The following is a 19334-nucleotide window of genomic DNA, read 5'->3' as shown; positions in this document are numbered from 1 at the left end:
ATCTGTAGCAACCAGGAGACCCTGGCTGCAGCCCACCCATGGGTGCAGCAGACCAGCAATGAGGTGTGTATCCCTGATGATGTGCTGTGAGGGACCCTCACACTGGCCCAGATCAGCGCTGCGAGAAGCAGTCACGCTGATTTGGTGACTACAGGGACTTATGAACACTGGAGATGCCCTTCCAACTGCAAAGCAGGCCCTAGCCCATACTCCCATACTTTAAAGCAGCACTGGGGGCTTCGGGAAGTGTTTTACTGTTTGGATTTCACCCATTTATTTGGTTGGCTTGCACTCATCCTGTCTAAAACAGTGATCTGGGCTGGAGAAGCAAAGCAGAGGTAACTGGGGAGAGATGAGGGCTGCGGTACTGCACCCAGCTCGTGTCTGTAGGACCCTTTTAAGTGTTGTTTATTGATTTACTTTGAAACTACATCCTTGGCCTCAAATGAGTGCAATCAAAGGTGACAGAACTCCAGAGCAGAAGAGTTTATAACATATTTTCTAAGAATTGCTTGTCATATTTGAAGGGAAAATGGAAGGGTGACATAAACACACAAAGCCTGGGGATAATGGCTATTACTGTGCAGAGACCGTAGTCTTGGAGTCTGGAGTGATCTGATGAAGTCTTGTAGTGGAAATTTGGACAAAGCTGTGCTTTGCAGGCTCAATTCTCTTGGTAAATGAAGCTGTATAAAAAAACTTCTGAATTGCTGGGGAAGGTAGGCAGACAGTCTGGAGGGACCAGGACACCTTGTCCTGACTGTAATTCTGCATTTCATGGAGCCCGGCTTTCAGATAATCTCTGCTACTCACCCCCTGGAACCAGCTCACTTAACTTTGCCTATGGGGTTTGTGCCAGAAAGAGATGTTAACGCTGTTCACCCCATCATGCCACTGGAGAGTACCTGTCAGTCAGCAAGGGACATTTTCTGAGAAGTTTACCTTTACTGGCTTGCAAGGCTGGGAGGGAGACAAATCACTTTTTGGCATGGTTCATTTATGAATCAGGGCCATATAATATCTGGGTTCCATCAGGGTTTGTGTACCTTAACCCTAAAAGGGGTTTGCTTTTGTTGTGCACATGCAGACAGAAACAGAATAATGTCTAGACCACTTAAGGGTTAAGTGTCTCACCTGCTCTTCTCCATTGACTTGGCCAGGCATTTCCAGATTGTAAGACATCTGACTCGTTATTATCCTCAGATTAGGCAGCAGCAAAGTTGCTTAAACCTGTTTTAAGTGCCAGAATAGGCCTTCTTCATACAGCCCTTTTGTTCTTGAGACCGTTGTCCCACTGGTCCATTCCCAGCCCCCCCCCCCCCGCCTGGGGCTTGCTGGACTTGCTAAGAGCCTCTCTGCGGCTGGAAATGGATCCTCTTTTTTTTCAGAATCTCTTTGTTGTCTTGAGCTCTCAGGGTGACTGTCTAATGCCTGCAAAAACCCCACATCCCTCTGTAGATTGCATGAATCCCTTCCTGACAAATGAGAGGCCATTGCCAGTGACGAGTTAACCTGGACATTCTCTGCATGCTGCCTTATGCCAGCGCTCTCAGGTAAATGGGCGATTTGAAAACACAGCGTCTGGCCAGCTGGCTGTGTAATCTAGGGTCAATTGTGACTTTCAGGATCCCACTGCTCCTGCCCCTGCACATCAGAAACATGAGCTCTGTCTCTTCAAGCGCCTGGGTAGCAGCTGAGCAATGCTGGGTAGGCTGTTTCCCAGCACAACTCCCTGCCAGCTGCAGCTGTGTGGTTGTCTTTTCCAATCTATGGCTACCCTCTCTTTGGGTTTGGTGGTGACCTCGTAGCTGTCTCTGGGGGGGCTTCACTGCCTTTTCTTGCAATATAGCTGCCAAAAGCTCAAATGAGAATACGGCCCCTAACTGCTGGGAGGTTTCTCTTCTCCACGGGGAAGCCCTGCCCTCCAGGTGAGGTCTCTGCAGCTGCAAGAGCCAGGTCTGGGCCCACACTCGCAGGTGGCTCCAGGGAAACTGAGGCAGAAATTCACCCTTGGAGACCCAGCAGCTTCCCAAGCCCTTTCTAGATGCCTTATCAGTAGCAGGTATGACACATTTGGCTCCAAGGAACAGATCAGCCGGTGGAAGTATGTTTATTCCCCTCTGCTCACAGAGTAGGACAGGGTTGCCCCCGCAGTGATGTATCTAAGGCTGTACCTGTCCTGCTTGACAATCTTCAAGTACTGCCAGCTACTTCACCTGCTCCATCCTTGGCCATTCGCCCAGCCCTCCTCTTTTGCTCCACTGCATTCCCTCTCTGGGTGACCTTATTTACAAATTTTGCATATATAATCTCCTGCTGATGACTCACAGAGTGATCGCTTTCCTCCTAGCCTGTCCTGCACTGTCCAAATTAATTTGCAGTCTGTCTTTCTGACAGCACTTCCTGGACACTCACCTACCGGCTTCAGCTCAACACAATCAAAGCGGAGTTTTAAATCTTGTGCTTGCTCTTCCCTGCTACGTTTCTTGATGTGTCTTTCTTATCATCTGCTCAACCCCTTGGTCCTCTTTGACTTGACATCTCTCTAAATACCCATATCTTGGCCTTGCTGAAGACTAGCCAGTTCTTCCTGAAGAATATCTCTAAGATCCAACTCCTCCTCCCTGTCTACCCAGCTGAAATCCCTTTGGGATGCCCAGGTTTACTGAGCAATCAGATTTCTGCTACACTTACCAGTTCTGTCTGGCATACCACACACCCTTATCATCGGGATTTTCACTGGGAACCTCTGACACTGCAATCTTAAAGGTTCCTGCAGAGCATGTCTCACCACTCCTATAATCATCTCCCTCACATGAGCTGTAAAGTGCATGTGTCTTCTGCAGATGGCCTGTTCTTCTGGCCCTGCTCCATCTAACCATCTCATAAAAATTTCCACTACAGAGATACCGAGTCCTGCCTGTCTGCCAGCCATGCCAGTTCCAACATGCCACTGCATGTTTCTCCCAGGTTACTCTCTCTGCAGTGGAGGAGCAACCTGTAAACACTAACAAAGCATTTTCTCCTTCTTCCAGATCCCTCCTAAAAATTACCGTGCTACACTGCCTACTGACAGCAATGTATTTGATGCCCGCAGCTGCTACCCAGCATCTGCCTTCATGCCTGTTAGTGCTCTTTTGCCTGCGTACGGTGTCTTTGTGGCCTCTAAGCACGTCCTTGGGATGTACGTACACCTCTGAGCGTGGGACTGTCCCTCTGTGGCATTCTTGCAGTGTGCTCAGCAAGATGAGACCATTATACAGCCTATAATGAGGGAGGAAAGCCTAAATTATTAAGTCTGCTCATTTTGGTTTCTGGGAGCAGTGAACACGAGATTGGGTTTAGGGCTTGCAAATCTTCTATGTAAGCTTCCATTTCCCAGGCACATTGCCGTTGTGTTGCCTCTGTCACATGTAGCAACTTTGGCTCTCCTCCCACAGATTATCTGGCCATGTAAATGACCTAAGACAGATACACTGTCATTTTCTCATGCTGTGATTTTACTTACACCCCCCTGTGGTACATGACAATAAAATTACCCCTCTTGTTCCTTTCCCACAGACAATCTTGCAGGCTTGTCAGTCAGCATCACGTGCGCAGTCCTCCATCAATTGCTTTTGGGACCTAGGGGGTGATTTGGGAAGGATCTGTTGTGCTGTAATTCACCTCTGTTTGCCTTTAGGAGAAGGATTCCGGTTTCCATGCTGTTTCCTGTTGTGCCTGCATGGCTCTTTGATCACAATTTGACTCCTCAGGCCTTCAGAATTACAGCTACCTTGTAAGATTTGCCCATAGTCCTAGTAACATGTTGTTTCCTGACAAGCTCCGGACTTTACTTGCTCCCGACTCGTGATTAACGGCTATTTCTGATGGAATTTGTGATTCTGCTGTTGCCCCAGACTTTCTGTTTCTTACCTGAACTTAAGTGCTATTTGGGTCTAAAATACTCCTCACCTTCTCTGTCGCTGTCATCTGACCTTCCACATTTTCACTTTAAAATAAGGAAGATTTCAATATTGAATCCACTTCTCTTTCTCTCATTTTTGTCCCCACTGACCCTTCTGCACAACGTACAACCAGACCTGCACCAGTAACTCGAGTGGAGAGCCTGCAAGAGCCTGCTGCGCTCACCAGCACTTGTTAACAAGGTTCCTGTCTTGAAAACACAAGCGACAGAGCTGTGACATGCCAGCAAGGTCTATGTCAAATAAAACCCTTACACTTTCTCATCTTCCTCCCCAAAAGACTTTATACATACACTGAAGTGTACACTCTTGGGGCTGAGTTTGAGCTGGTCAAGCCAGGATCAGATTTGCTTCCAGGCAGGAAGCTTTTTAATCAAATGTTTCTCTTCTTTCCACTTACTATGCAGTGTGTGCTTCTGACACCAGGGGAACCAGGAGCAGGATATCAGAGTTGGCTGCCAGCTGCAAGCCAATGGCCATGTTCTTCTTCCTGGAGCAGACCCTAATGGTGAGACGCTCCCTGCTTTTGAGCAATGCCAGTGGGGTGTGGAACTGCTCCGGGAATCCTCGTCTATAGGAAAACCATGCATCATGCAAGTGATGGGGTCAGCAAGTGGTTGTGGATAGCAGTTACTGAGCATTTCAATATGCTTTGTAGATATGTTCAGCCTTGAGGAGGGTTTTTTAGAAAAAAGATAAGCAAGGAGGAAGACAGGGCGATTTCCAGCCCTTGGGCAGTGGATGACTTCTGTAGGGACAGACTTTTTTGAGTGTGCTCAAATCCACTTGTGCAGAGGCCATGTCTAGATCAGGTAACTTTTTAGAGGCCCGAAAGGTCTGAGCAGCTAAGCATACCCTCTGGAGAGAGGGAAGGGAGAGCAGCCAAGGAAGGCTGAGGAAGACAGATTGTCCAAAGAAGTTCAATGTACCCTGACCTGCAGAGGAGGGTAAGCTTTGTGAAGGACTGGTGTGTTAACATGCTTTTACTTTGAAGCTCTTTCTCTCAGAATATACCAGATTTGCTTTACGAATACTGTGTGACCACTACATACCCTACCAAGCAGGCAGAACCACCATGAGGTCTTGGGAATTGGGTCTTACAGAAGTAATGGCTTGTAGATTAAAATTAGGAGATGATGCACTTCTCAAGAGTGGAGGGCTTAGAGGAGAAGGTGTCAGCCTGTGCAAAAAGCTTCCTGACCACAGGACGCAGCTCTCTCCTTGCACTGCCTGCCCCAAAGAATTGATCGTTCAGGTTTATTTTCCCACCTGGGTGTACACGGTCAGTGTGAATGCTGGAGCTTGGTGTTTCACTCCCTTCCCACCTCTCCTGCTCTCTGGCAGAGAGGGAAAAGCACTGAGGGAGGAGTACACCAAGCTTGCCCTAAAAGCAGTAACTAAGTAAGATTGCTGTCAGCAGCTCTCAGACTGAGAGCTCCAGCCAGTCGTGTTGGCATGTAAAAGGAGTGATTACCCGTGCTTTGACTTTGGAACCAGAGCATCCAGCTGAGGTCTTTATTCAGGAGCAAACTCACAGACCTTTACAGGGAGCTGTTGAACTCTCTTCATCCATCCCAGGTCTGGCAGATGGATCAAAGCCCACTCTGCCATCCCCTGCATGCTGAAGAAATGAAGCGCAAGTTCATCTTGCTTTTAACTTGGTGTTCTGCCTCCACATTCACGCAGGAAATTACTTCCATTTTTCTGTAGTATTTTTCGTATTTTATAATATCAGTAGTGACCTCCTGGTCAGACGTTTTAGGAAACTTAATGACCAGCTGTGAGAAGGGACCTTGGCTTCACCTTCTATCTTCCAGGCTTGCATAAGCTGCCAAACTCATTACTGGCACGTGCTGCAGCAGTAATGTTACCTGGGGGTTCGCAAGTGTCGTGGTTTAACCCCAGCCAGCAACTAAACACCACGCAGCTGCTCACTCACTCCCCCCCCCCAGTGGGATGGGGGAGAAAAATCGGGAAAAGAAGCAAAACCCATGGGTTGAGATAAGAACAGTTTAATAGAACAGAAAAGAAGAAACTAATAATGATAATGATAACACTAATAAAATGACAACAGTAATAATGAAAGGATTGGAATGTACAAATGATGCGCAGTGCAATTGCTCACCACCCGCCGACCGACACCCAGCCAGTCCCCTGAGCCGCGATTCCCCCGCCCCCACTTCCCCGTTGCTATACTAGATGGGACATCCCATGGTATGGAATACCCCGTTGGCCAGTTTGGGTCAGCTGCCCTGGCTGTGTCCTGTGCCAACTTCTTGTGCCCCTCCAGCTTTCTCGCTGGCTGGGCATGAGAAGCTGAAAAATCCTTGACTTTCGTCTAAACACTACTGAGCAACAACTGAAAACATCAGTGTTATCAACATTCTTCGCATACTGAACTCAAAACATAGCACTGTACCAGCTACTAGGAAGACAGTTAACTCTATCCCAGCTGAAATCAGGACAGCAAGGTAAAGTTTTCCTAGATACTTCTTCTCCTGCCTGAATTCTGGGCAAATAGGGTTCACAAATCCCTATTTGTACAAGCAGAAAATGTCATTATTCTGTTCAATTATAATCCCAAACTTAAAAATTAATTGAGGCAGGTATTAAATTAAGCAGGTTTTGCTTGAGTAAATATTTTCCATTTTGGAGCCTTATCTATTCACTTAATAATCTAAAGCAATTTTATTAATTTTTTTTTTTTTTTTGGTTAGCAAAAAAATAATAATGTCTGTTCCATTAGGAGCTGTCACTGGCTTAAGAGGATTTTACTCCCATTTTATGGTTTGGTTCAAAGAAAATTTATTCTTGCAATAAGTTTAATGATTCTTAGTTAACGTTGTCTTCCCAGCTGAGTTGGAGTGTAATAAAAAAACCTTTGGCTTTTGTTAGACTTGCACATTCTTGGCTGCCAATAATGATTAATCTTTCCCCCTACAAGATCGTTGTATTACTTGGGTTTGACTTAGGAGCTGCTGTTCCCTCTGGAGCTTGGTAAGGGCTTTCTCCCAGAGCAGCTCTTATGCAGCGCAGGTGTGATCTGCAATGCCTCCCTTTGTAGTCTGTCTTTGCTCCTTAATTGCTGATCTGTGGCACTCCGCTTTCTAAGCTCTTCTGCACAGGAATGCTATTTTTGGGGATGACAGAGAATTAATTGCAAGAGGAATTCCTGAGTACTTCCATGCATGGAAGGGCCCTCGGGGTCCCCAGATGCCCAGTGGGGAGGATTGTCTAGACAGACTGCTTGGTGCGGAGATGAGGGGATGGAAGGGCAGGCTCCCACTCCTCCCTGACCTTGGGCACACTGCAGAGGGCACTGATCTCCACCCAAATAAATAAACAGGCAGCAAACTATGCCACTGCCACCTCTCTGCTGTGCTTAGAAGTCCTTTCCTGCAAGACAGCATCCCCACAGCTCTCAGCAGGACAGACCATATCCCACACATTCTGGTCTGCAATCTCCTGCTCATCATGTCAAGGCATTTCTGTGTCGGTCCCTTCTCGATACACAGGGAGGGATGGGAATGCACCCCAAAGGTGTGGGAGGAGGCTGAGAGTATAGGACTGGTCTAGGTAGATGTCTGCGAAAGCGTTACAGCGGATGATTTTGGGGCACTGCCAAACATATGGGACTGGAGCTTCATGCTGAGAAAATTTGTGTATTAATTCATGGCCATCTTGGCAGCGTTTTAACGGCCCATAGTAATAAAAACCCTGGGAACAGGAAGAGAAGAGATGCTTAACTGTTTTAAGAGAGACCTTTGCCATTAACAGGACACACATGCTTTCTGATTGGCTTGTCACATCAGGCATAACTGAATTTGTGGTAGATGAATTTGCTGTACTGTCTCTCTGCCTTTGCCTGTGGGATCTTTTGGGCAAGATGATCACACCAGAGATGCTGCATAAAGGAATCTCTTCCCCCTGCCTGTGCTCTGAAAGGTGGCTGATTCTAGGGCAGAACCGGCAGCTGATTGTGTGAAGAGAAGTGATCCACAGTACCAACAATTAAAACTGAAGTGGAAAATGCATGAGGCATTTGGGCTAGCATCTGGAGTTCCTTTTAGAAAGCCTTTGCAAACAAACATGAGCTGTCAGGGCTGTTGTTTTACATGCATCAGAGCCCCGCTGTGTACCAAAGAAAAGACTCACTTTGGACCATGGTTGTCAGCAGTAAGAGCTGCAGAACTGGTGCTAACACAGCCTTGCTCTGAGCACGGACAAAGAAAAACTATGTTCAGCATCGTTTCAGAAACCAAGGTTAAGTGTCGGGCTGGTCAAAGCAGGTTTTACGAGCAGCTTTACTGTAACAAGCCCATATGGGTGCAAGGCAGGAGCATAAATGCTTTTTGTAAAGGAGAATGCTTCACTTTCCGCTTTCTAAAGGCTTATGATAAATCATAGCCTGAACACTCAAAACCAGAAGCCCCAATGACTTTATTGCCCATCTTGCAGTGAAATAATGGGTGCGGAGGTGAGAAGGCACTGCTAGGAGAGACACAGCTGGGCACTGGTGCACACTGAGTCACCACAAGGAAGCCAAAAGATGCTAGCATGAATTTCAAACTGTGTCTGCCTACCTCCACAGTGGGTTTCTCAAGGCTCAGGGAGCACTGGGGTATCCCTACAGGTTGATGCTCCTCTGAAGGGTCTTGAATCTGAAGGTGCTTTGTCACTGGAACTGAGCCATGTATCAAGCAAAACAAGCAAAACTATTTGCAAAACTCTGGTCAAATTCAGCAGGTTGTTTCAGCTAGGGAAAAACACCCAGCACTGGTGTGGGATTAGACCTTCAGTCCTTTCTGACTTTTTAAAAAAATTTTTTTTAATTGCTCAAGTTTTCATTTTGAAGAGCCATTTTGTTCAGAAATGTAGCTGGCTGACTTTTTTTTAACAGCACAAAAGCTTCTGAAACCAAAACCAAACTAATTTTCTTTTGGGTCGGCCAGTCTGTGCAGTTGGGTCTGAAAAATGTTTTTAGACTTGGGTTTTTTTGCTTCAGCAAAGGAACCTGACAATCTTTTGTTATGGGTTGGCCTGAGAATGTTTGGGGTTTTTTTTCCCCCTGTTTTTTTCTTTTAGTTCAGTCTTTGAGAGGTCCTACAGATTCCTCTGACATTCCTGCCACCGGAGATGTTCAGCCCTGTTGGGAGACCCCTCCATCCTCTTCCTGGTCAGGAAAGGGACACAACTGGGCCCTGGAAGACCAACTGGGTGGAGAGTGAAGGCAGGACTGGCTCTGAGAGTGGACTCCTGGTGATACGGTTGAGAGTAAATGTGGATGAACATCACTTCCCCTCTGCTGATGGAGCAATGAGGTTTCCTTGCCTCTCTCTGCCTGCTCTTCAACACCAAATGGGTGAGTTTGCCTGCTTTCCTGTTTTTTTAAATCATTGTACCTGTATTCCTTTCCAACTACTGGGTCAGGGTTCCCGTATCATGTGTAGGGAGTATGTTTTCACTGTCCTTGCTATTCCAGCTGGCTGCCCATCCCCATGGGCCCCTCTGACGCTATTTCTGGGCTCACAGCACTTATCACCTTCCTTGAGTGAAGGCCGTATTTTCTCACGTCCTGCTCAGCCATTCAAGTAACGTACTGAACCCTTTCTACTGTGAGCAGGTCTGTGAGTGAGAAGGGGACTGATAAAGCGTGTGGTTTACTTTTAACCCTTCTATTTGTTCCACCAAAGCCTTTCATGCCCTGGATTCAGCCCCCAGACTGGCTTGGGCAGTCACGCTGTATCAGGAGCCCACGGTTGTCCTGGGGGGCTGCGGTAGCTGGGGTCATGGGTGTTTCAGCCGAGCTCACTACACTGTGCTGACGCATTGCGGTGGGCAGGAAGCAGGGCAGATTAGAGGCACACTGAGGCTTTTATTTTATGCCAGGACTTCAAAATGTTCTCTCTGGTATTTCTGAGGCCTCATTTTTAACCGCTCTTAATACATGTATATAATATAGCAGGAGGTCAGCTGCTGTGAGCCACACACTGCGTCTTCATGGGATGAGAGTCACAGGACACTTCACATGCATCACAGAGCCAAGGGGCTCCAGGGGAGGTTCAGAACTGGCTCCTTCAGGTCTGCTTCCTCTAGCAGCTGGGAGTCAGCTCACCCAGCAGCCCCTGGCCAGCCTCGCCACCCAGGCACTGCTCTGGAGCCTGAGGTTGGCTGTTTCTGGTGCAGCTGACATGGCTACGCTGCTTTGTGCCCTAGGGACATGCCATGTCCCTTGGAGTGCACTCAGGAAGGCAATGCTGAGGTAGCCAGAGGTCCTGGCAGGCTGGGGGAGTGGGTGGTACTGGGATTTTGCTGCCTCTTCTTTTCCCTCATACGTTTGCACCCTTTCCAGAGATACGTCAGCTCCACTCCCACAGGAGCACTGGGAAGAACATGCTCCAGCTGCTGTTCCTCCATGGTTTCTCCCCAGCAATGTAAACAGTTTACAGGAGACTTTGTAAACAGCAGATTTGTTTAGGATATTGTCTGCATTCCTGCCTCAGCGTTTCCTTATTCAGCAGCGCACGGGGAATGCTGACCTGCCGACGGTAGGTCTGCAGCTTGCATTGTTGGAGGGGAAGATGGTGACGACCGAGAGGAAGGAGTTGTGTACACTCCTGCATTCCCTGTGAGCCTGGTGGATTTGGGGGATCACACCACGGTCACACACACACACCGTGGCTGCATGGAAATGTTTCTGGATCCAGCAGAGAGGAAAGTGGCATGGGATGCAGCTGCCGCTGAGCCCTTTGCAGGACATGGCTGCGTGAGAGAACAGAGTATATGTGAACAGGGAGCTTGCTTACGCAGTGCCCAGGGCACTGGGAGATAGATGAGAAATCTTCAGAGATAGGAGCTTCATTTCAGAATAGCACTGCCTATCTGAAAAGTCTCAGAAAGTCGTTGACTCTCTGGGGAAGCTGATTGTCCACCCAGGGAAAGGAGGCTGTTAAATCAACTCGGCCTTCATCCCATGGGAGTAACATCTGAAGATGTCTGTTCTCCCTTCAGAGCTCGTCTCACAGGGATTCAGCCTGTGCTTATCAGTAGGTCAGCTTTCCTCTGCCACCCCTTGACCTTTGTAAAGGAGCAGAGAAGGGAGAGGGCGACTTCTACCTGAGCTTCTGCATCTGCCACAGAAGCTTTGTCAAACTTGAGCTGTACTTAACTCCCAGACAACCATTAAACCTCAGACACACACACTAAAGACATGAACAGTTGCAGGAGTGGATGAGGGGAGCTTGAAATAGAGGTTGACGTGACAAAAAGAGGATCTAGGGATGGAGGAGCAGCAAACAGAAATGTTTAGGAGTCAGGAGCTGCTGGGTGTGTGGGGGACATTCCTCAAGCCCCCAGATGTCTAGTGCAGCTGTGGGTGAGTTCAGCCTTCCTTCTGCTAGTGAAACATTCCTTCTGCAATGTAGCTGTGAGGCAGGTACTCAAACAGGAGAGCATAGGAGAGTGTGACTTTCAGAAAGCACCTAGGGATGGTCAGCAGACCCTATAGAGGAGGGAACACAGCCCAAATGTTGCAGTACACTTATTGTCTGTTGTTTTTTTGATTTTCTGTTGTCGTGCTTAAGCCTGAGCAGCTTAAATCTGTGACAGGCACTTGAGCCGCTACCTCTGTACTCAAACATTCCCCACTGACAGGAGGGATAACTGTTGCAGGCCGGCCTGGCTGCCCTATGCTGGGCTGTCAGGAACTGACAGCGGATCATTCTGCTGTTTGTTTGCCCCTGTTCCCTGCCAACCACAAGTTTGAGTCTTGAATTTAAACATCCTGAATAGAAAGTACGAGATCTCCAAAGGACACCTCCGGTTCGTTGCCAGGGAAGTCTTGCATCCAGAAGACACAAACAGCTCAACAAAGCCAAACACAGGGAGAAGCAATCTGACCCCATTTTCCACAGCATTGGCTTCCCAAGTATGTGGCTGCTGGTTGCAATTCAGAGATGGTCTCCACCTCCTCTGTTAGCATGACCGTGTGAGGGGCTGGTGACCCACTCTGGCCATGTGCTCATGTTCACCATTATTAGGAAGAAAAGGCCAGCAAATTCTTCCTGCTTCCCTCAGATGCAGACTGGCCCGGGAACAATCAGGAGGGATGAATTTTGGAAGTCTCTGGATGTTTTAAATACCACGTAAAAACCCTGTTTTCCTTTGGGGGATGTGGATAGTTGAGCGTTGTCCAGCAGAATCCTGTTGATTTTCTGGTGAGCTTTAACTGTAAATGTTTGAACAAAAAATTATCTCGTCTTAACCTTAGCCAAATTTAATCCTTCTGTACATAATGAAATCTGGCTTAAGTCACAATGAAAATGTGAGTGGTGGTTTCAGGTGATTCCCTAGTGGGTGTTGGTCCACATCAGCAGAGAAACCAGCATGTTGCCCATCATGGATGGCAGCCTGTTCAGCAGGAAGGGCTGAAAGAGCAGCTGGGATTGCTGGGTAGGATGGAGGTGCATTGGCTGGGTTTAATATGGTCCAGAACAGGAAAGCAGGAGGGCTTCAGGTTGTGATGGATGACTGAGATGGAAGGTAGAACGCACAGGGCTGTCAGGAGAGTTGCTAGTTCTCAAATCTTTCTGTTTCATTGCAGGGTCTGGAGTTTGCCTGTAGCTTGGGACCAGTTTTGCTGTAAAACCCAAAGCTCAAGCAGATTTTCAGCTCTGCTTTAGGTAAAATCCCCCTCTGCTCAGTTCACTGATGTGCATTGCTCCCTCTTGGGAGGACAGTGGATGTTATAGGAAGGGCTCAGTTCACTGCTTTCTTCTCTTGAACTCTCACATTTGTCACAGTGAAGAGGAGGCTCTCTGGGAACTTCTGCCTTCTCTCCACCTCCTGTCTGCCTAATTCATTCCCGGAGAACTCTGCTGCAACCTGGGATAGGGGTGCTGAACTCCCAGAGGGTAGAGCTGAGTCTGAGGGAAGAAAGAAGAGTACAAATTACTGAGGAGAGGCTGAGCAGATGTGTGGACGGAGGGAGACTACAGTGATACTAAAAGCAGAAGAGGGAAGAACAAAATGGCCTTGGGGGCCGTGAGGAGAGAGCGTGCTCCGACAGCCTCAGAGGACCACCCTGGACTCTTACACAGCAGAGATTCAGATACTCCCAAGCAGACCCATACGTGCAATGCGATCCTCATAAAAACATCTTCCTTAAGTAAGAAGTCTGAGGGGGCTGGGGTTCCTCAGAGCCGGCAACATTAGCGGTGCAGGAGGTGAGCAGTGGAAGGGACAGGTCAGGAGCAAGGGGCAGAGCTGCTTGCTGGGGTGGCAGGTCAGGACCAGGGCACTGGCAGAAAGTCTCTGCAGTTCTGCTCTGAAAAGATATTTCAAGCATTGGTGTTTCCAAACGAGGAGGAGCTGACAGCTGCCCCGTGCAGCCCTCATGTGCCTTAAAATCCCACCTTCCTTTACGATAAACAGGTGCCTCACTCAGTTAGATCCCTTGAGTGGAAACATCTGGAAGTTCCCAGCATTCACCCCAAATTCACCCTGCTCAAGGCACCCAAGCAGGCAGGTCTGTTCCTTTTGTACCCAGTCCCTCTTCCAAACGGAGTGAGTGCAGGATGTTGTTGGGCTGCACTCCCGTGTTTTGACTCCTGCTGTGTCTTGTGTTCTTGCCTTTCCCTTTGGCAGAGAAAAGCCCCGCTCTGCAGGATTTGGCCCCTGAAGCAGCAGAGTACCCTTAGCAGCGAGGCTGAGGCCTTATCATAAAGCCCTGCACGCACGCCTTCAGGCTCCTGGGCACGTCCTCTACCGCCCTGGGCACTGCATGGGCTCAGCTGATCTTTTGGTCATTTTTTTTGGGAGGCAGGGCAGCTGAGTGTGCTGTGGCCACTTGGTAGCTCTGTGACGCTGCCTGAGCTCGGCAGTATCGCAAACCCACTACTGATTGCTCCTTCTGCTGTGGGAGCGAGAGAGGCCACACCAGAGCATGCCATACAAACTGGCGTGAAAGGAAGGATGTACAACAACCCTGCTAGTGTTTATTATCCTTTTTTACATATGGATATAGAGAGGAGGCAGGTGAAAGAGGATGGCAAGGCCTCTGGGGATCCAGGTGCCTTCCACCACAAGTGAGGCCCTGCTGCCTGGGTACCCAAGGGCTTGCAAGATGCCAGGTGTTGTCTAATTAATAGGGAAGGTGATTGTTAATAAACTGGGTGTGATTATACTTCGCAGGGGTGGGAAGGGCTGATGAATGTAGAGCCACTTGAAGGCCTCTGAGTACCTCAGGTGCTGTTACGTGCACGGAGTGTTTCCAAGTGAGTTTGGTTCTCACTCCCAGCCTGCCCCGCATGAGGGTCTAGGAGCTTGTTGTGTGTGTGCAGGCAGGCTGGCGTCGGGGGCTCCGGCAAGCTGTAACAATTCCCATTTAGGTTTGACCTTTTGCTGGATATTAAAGCCTTGCTGTGGCTCACCGAGATGAACGCTGCAGCAAACACAATTCCTCAAGATAAAATATCTCTCCAGTGGGTAATTCCAGCCTCATTTGAGGGTTGTTGTATTTTTTTTTTCTTTCCCACTGAATCATTTATTCCTGGTGTCAGGAAGGTGCAGAATGACTTTCCCCACTGCCTTTCAGAGCTTCATTGATTCTTCAACTCCCACTCCTGCAAATCTGCTGGAACAGCAGCCCTTTGCCTCTCCAATTTTCCCAGGAGGGGGTGGGGAAGGGGAGGGGCTCAGGACTGGGGGAGCTCTTCAGTGAACCCATTCACAGTCTGGGGGAGATACCGTCATATTTTAAGCTCCATAGTCCAGAGGCAGTGTCTTTTGATTTGTAGGTTTTTCGCTTTAAATGCCTTCTCAGCACTCAGCTGTCTGCATGGGGAAGGGGGAAATAGGACACATTAAAACCGCTGGTGAAAGCAAGTTTTGTGCTGGAAGGATGGGGAGCAGGGCACAGTCCCAAGTCTTGGGTCACTCTGAACACCATTTGGACACTGACACAGGTCACCAAAGGCAGGGCAGGTCCCTGCCTGACTGAGCAGTCTTCAGAAAGAAAAGGAGCAGCATGCATTACAGCAGCTCCCCCACAACAGGGAAATAATGACAGATCAATGGTAGAAAGGGGAACAGTGAGCAGAATCATCTGCTACAGTTGGTGTGTATGTGCGTATATATGTGTGCAGCACCTATGGGAATTCCTGAGATTGTACAGAGCGACGGAGACCTGTGGGCCTTCCTGCTTTCTGGTTCACTGTTGCAGCTTAACTCCTTTGCTCACTATGGGTATGAATCTGGTCCCTTCAGCAAAGGAAAGCAATCCACTCCCAAAATATGTGTAGTGAACAAATTCAATCACTGCGTGTCTGCCAGACAGGAGTGACTGAACCCAGGCCTCTGCCTGTCATCATCAATCTATTTGCAATCCTGTATCTGAGTTCACACTTCATGTTCTCTGGTACAGCTCCCTTCTCTGGGCTTCTGCAAGACATGGAAATGCTCTTCTTCCCATGTGGGGAGAGATGGAAGGAGAAGAGGCAATGGAGTGAGACCTGGAGAAAACAGGGTGCCAGAGCCCTGTAAGAACTCAGGAACCCAACCCAAGAGGTACCACTGCATCAGTGTGTGATCCCTTCTGCTTACGGGAGCAGGCCTGAGCCACCACCGCTTTGTGCTTTGGTGTGGCACTGAGGGAGGTGAGGGAGCCAAGTGGGTGTGAAATGCAGAGCACTGCTTGACTCCTTTCCAGCAGAGGAGCAAATAGAGCAGGACAGCCGCCACATGGACCCCGGCCTTTCAGCAGGACTGAATGGATGCCTTGTGTCCAGCAAAGCTTGTCGCCAGAAGCTTGCTACCAAGCTCCATAGCTTTGATTTAAGGAGTTTCAAGCAGTCTGACCATGCCCATTAGAGCTTACACAATTCCCCTGCCAAGTAGTTGTAAATGTTTCCATTCGTTCTGTGCTTGGCCCAGTTTTCTCCTGTTTATTATCCCTGAATGTGCCCAGGACGTGACCCTGCTCCCCCTCCCCAGCGCTCACTCCAATTCCATTTAATTTCTACTTCTTCCTATGAACCACTGTAACATAAGCACTGTTCAAAGGACAGAAAAATAAAAGGAGGTGGATGTTCACAGAGATGCTGTGCCCTCCTTGGGATCAGGCATGATGCTCTGGCATCAGTGTTGGATCGGCTCAGACAGATGTAAGAACAGTAAGAAATGCAAAGGGGTGCTGCTGGGTGGCTGCAGCAGAGCTGAGTGTTGGAAAGCGATGGAGGATGCTCAGTGCTGGCAGATATTTAAGTCACTCTTTATTGCAGTGCTGCACAGGAACAAAAAAGATCAATATTTATTAGTTGCAGAAAGCATAATTTTGCATGAAAAGCATCGATCACCGTGTCAGCCGAGACAATGTCATTACATCTTCTTTACGATTTGGTCAACATCCCTATATGAATAAGGACATTGTTCCCCTAGATAGATAGAGCCGGGGGGGGCGTGAAGGAAGAGTTTAGCACAGTGCTGTGATTAAAGGGGAGCAAAGCAGGGGCTGCAGTAGTGTTTAGTGTCACAGGATATGTTTAGGGGCTCTGGCTTTGGCTCTGGTTCTCTACCTCATCGTTCTGTGTGGTCGGTTTATCACTGAGGTCTAAGTACCACCAAGAGAAATTCACTGTTTCAGAGTTGGGTCCTACTTTTTTAGTCTTTTTTCCCAGTGAAATAAGCTGCTTGCCAGCTGGGGTAGAGGGTGAAAGCTCCCCCCATAAGGTAGTATTGCGCAATTATTCACTTTATGGGATGTTTAAGGGATCCTTTAAGGCAACCCAGCATATGCGGTGAGGATGCCTGTCAGTCCCAGCTCTCCTCCAGTCATTCTTGTGCACATCGACTGACTCCAGCCCAATCTGACCAGTGGGTAGAGATGTCCAGTGTCAGACCACAGGCCTCAGGACCACATGCAGCCACCAAAGCTGTTTGTTCAACCCGAGCAGCGAGTTTAGTGGCTGGCTCGCCAGGCTGTGTGGGCCGGCTGGTGGGGGCACACATGGCGTAGGGAGCCTGGGACCTGCCAGACAGGCTGGCTCTCATCCGGCTGGCTGGCGAGCCAAGGTGGGCAGGGGATGTAGAAAGGGGCTGTGGGCATTGCCATGCAGACAGTGGGAGGCAGCTGGGAATGGCAGTGGCATGGAGGAGGCAGAGGAGCTTGGTGGCAGCCTTCAGTGGGATGGAGAGGTGTTCGAGAGGATCTAGTGGAAGTAGGAAGATGAGGAAGGTTGAAGTTTTTCAGTTTTACAGCTGGACACAAAGCCAAAGGGAAGAGGCTTCCGGAGCTCCACTGCGTGTAGACAGCTGCTGCTAAAACCTCTCCTTGCTGTGGGTCCAGCAGGCAGAGCCAGCTCCGGTACAGTCAGTGCTAAACAGGGGTTACAGCCCTCCCTGCCCCTGCGTGCCCTGCAGCCCATGCCCAAGCACACGGCAACAGCAAGATCCCCTTATGCCTCTGCAAAAGCAGTTCAAATCCTGCCATTTCCGGCGCTGTGCTGGCCCCAGCAGAGATACAGGATCACAAAGATGGGCATGGAAACAGCAGGCCCTGTGGTTTTGCAGAACGCCTGAGTCAGGACTCCTGGGTCAGGATTCCCAGCAGTGCTGTTGACTCCCTTAGGGCAAGCCACAAGTCAACCGCACGCACTGCAATTGCAGAGCTCGGCTTCCACTTAGACACCAAAATAATCAGCTCAACAAAAACTGCTTGCTCCAGTCACTGGGGCCATAGTGACTTTTCAGAAAAGTCCTGCTGTAAAAGTCATGATTGGAGCAAGCAGTTCCTCCAGTCTCCAGCCCCGTGCTGGATGTAAGCCAGGGAAGTGTGCCCCTGGCTTGGTAAAAAGATCCTGACCAGTTCACAGGCTGGTCGTGAGTCTTAATCTAGGTGTTTGTAGATAAAAGGTGTTGTCAAATGAAGATGAGTGGCTCTGTCTGGCTATCTGAATGATGAATGAGGTGTTGTTCCATACAAGCAGAACGGACCTCCATGTGGATCCTGAAATACAGTTTTTAAGACAACTGTTTCTGCCTCCACAGCCTGCCTAACCTGACAGACAGCCCTTTTGTCAGTGAGAGAGGCCGTTGAAGAGTTGGTACAGTCGGAAGGCTTGCTTTAGAGGACAGAGGTGCCTGCGACCCACCTGCATTATAGCTGCTGCTGCAGAGAATTGTGGATCTGGTATCCTTGGCATAGGAGGCAGGTGGCTGAGGGATCTCTTGAGCATAGGAACTCAGGACTGCAGCATGCTGTGCCCATCAGGATCCGGCATCAACGTGTTGATCCCCAGAGAGTGTGGGGTGACTGTAGCTATCGTGGGTGAGACAATGAGCATGAGTAGGGTCTGAGCATTGTGTTGCATCAAGGAGCATTTGGGAAGAAACAAGTTTTCAGCCCCGCTTTTGCTCTGCCAGTTGCTGTGCACAGAGCAGGCAGCTTTGCTGCGTGGAGTCTCAGTGAGAGAACCATTAATTTTGTATTAGGACATAAAAACTGTTTGAGCTGAACAGACCGATAGTCCTTCCAGCCCAGTATCCTGTCTCCACCAGAAGCCAATGCCGGATGCCTTGAAGGCATAAAAATCCCATAATGCCCATAATTGTGCAATACTACCCTATGGGGGGAGATTTCACCCTGACCCCAGCTGGCAGGCAGCTTTTACCCTGAAGCAGGAGAATCAATAGCTGTTATGATTTTCATTTGAGCTAGTGTCACCACGGATGCTGTTCTTATTCACATAAATGTCTGATCCTGTTGTGAAACTCTCTAATGCTGTTTGTTATACTGCTCTTTTGATATCCTGGTGAGGAGCTGATGTTCTCAGATACGGTGTTCAGGGTAGGTCCTGGATGACCTGCCACAGGTTGCTCTTAGGAGAGCAGAAGAGGAGCTTAGTCCCTTCCCCACCACCCCAGCCAGTCCCTATCCCTTCCTGTGCTCTTTATTTAATATTAACTCTCTCCATGGCCCTGCTGTAGAGTGACCATGGTGGTGAGGAGCAGCACTGACCGTTTCCATGTCTGTATTGGTTTTTGGCTCAGGTGTTGCTCTGCAAGCAGCTGTGTACCAGAGGTAAGGTTTTTTGTGTGTGGAATATTTGCAGGATATTCCTTAGGGAGGGATTGTGGGTCTAAGAGGAGACTGGTTGATCTATGGCCAGGTGTAACCTCCTCACAACTACTTCAGGTGATGGAAGCACTTTCTTGTCTGGCAGTGCCCTGTCAAACCTTTTGCCTTGGACATCCCAGCCAAACCTCTTGCTGTTAATGCCAGGTGAAGCTTGCTGGGAAGCTGAGCAGGCAGTGTATGACAGGGACCTAAGCAGTTGGAGACCAGGACAGTGGCTCACTGCGATGTTCGGGAGG

General features: G+C 48.9%; 1 long non-coding RNA gene across 1 annotated transcript in view; it reads left to right on the top strand.

Annotated features, from left to right (window-relative positions):
• The window catches only part of LOC128151186 (uncharacterized), a 48989-nt gene that overhangs the window by 19251 nt on the left and 10404 nt on the right, over positions 1-19334 (top strand). Inside the window, exon 4 of the long non-coding RNA XR_008238296.1 lies at positions 9051-9327. This is a non-coding gene — a long non-coding RNA (uncharacterized LOC128151186). The remainder of the gene's footprint in view (positions 1-9050; positions 9328-19334) is intronic.

This window comes from Harpia harpyja, chromosome 14, assembly GCF_026419915.1.
Source record: "Harpia harpyja isolate bHarHar1 chromosome 14, bHarHar1 primary haplotype, whole genome shotgun sequence".
NCBI classification, from domain to species: Eukaryota; Metazoa; Chordata; class Aves; order Accipitriformes; family Accipitridae; genus Harpia; species Harpia harpyja.
This window is presented reverse-complemented; position numbering and strand designations above follow the sequence as displayed.